We start from the raw sequence: 1,101 nt of genomic DNA, 5'->3' as shown, positions 1-1,101 counted from the left end.
TCGGTGATCCATTCAACGGATTGGTGGTTTTTTCTCTCGTTCCAACAAGTGCACCACAACTGGTCAAAGGCAGTAGTATGTGCTTTTCTGTCTCTGACAAAGTGCATATAAAAGATCCCTTGCTGCATTAGGAAAAATGTAGCGGGCTTCCTCTGATGACTATGAGTCAGAATTACCAAATGTTTGACATACAATGGCCGATGATTAATAAATCAATGTACCTTAGCAGTGTCGTTAAACTAAACACACTTTAACTTTTTTTTTTTTTTTTTTTTTTTGGTGTTGTTTTTTGGGGGTCTTTTTTGTTTGGGTTCTTTTTTTCTTCTTTTTTTTTGGGGGGGGGGGGGTATTTCGATAGAGTTAAGTGATCTTTTATCAGCATTTTAGCACAGACAGGAAAGTGCGTACTGACTAGTACAACAAATTTAACATCTTCAAATTTCATCAGAAATGTTTTATTTAAATTATATATTAAGAAGAAGTTATGTTTATTCGCTTGTATGATTAACAATTTACTATAAAACCTACTATTAAACTGGAATGCATAAAGTATCAACAGTCGTCAAAACAAATTTAAAATAAGACAGAGACAAACGTATTTTTTACTACATAAAAATGTTATTTAAAGCATCAGAGTAATACTATTTGTTGAAACTCATTCTATTATACACTTTTTGAAAAAGTAATTTATCTTTGATTGCTTTCCAATGCATTCTGTTACCACGACACGCAAAATGTTGCAGGTACGAAATCATTATACATAACAAAAGGATCAGTTTGCCAACGTGTAATGGCAGAACAAACACGGTGGCAGATTGTTGGAACTGCGTGCCTGGCTAGAAGCAATCACACACCTTGGAATACATTACATGTCAGTGTTGACGAGTCGAAAATATATGTTTTTAAATATCTGTAAGGATCAGAACCTCTCTAAACCGGATACCTCTATCTAAAAACCGGACATTTTACCTGGTCCCGAGGGTGTCCGGTATATATATATATATATATATGTATATATACATATATATACACATATATATACATATATATATATATATAATTTATTAACTACAGACATAGGGCTATTTATAAAAAACACCA

This window comes from Gigantopelta aegis, chromosome 7, assembly GCF_016097555.1.
Source record: "Gigantopelta aegis isolate Gae_Host chromosome 7, Gae_host_genome, whole genome shotgun sequence".
NCBI lineage: Eukaryota > Metazoa > Mollusca > Gastropoda > Neomphalida > Peltospiridae > Gigantopelta > Gigantopelta aegis.
Note: the sequence above shows the minus strand (reverse complement) of the source record.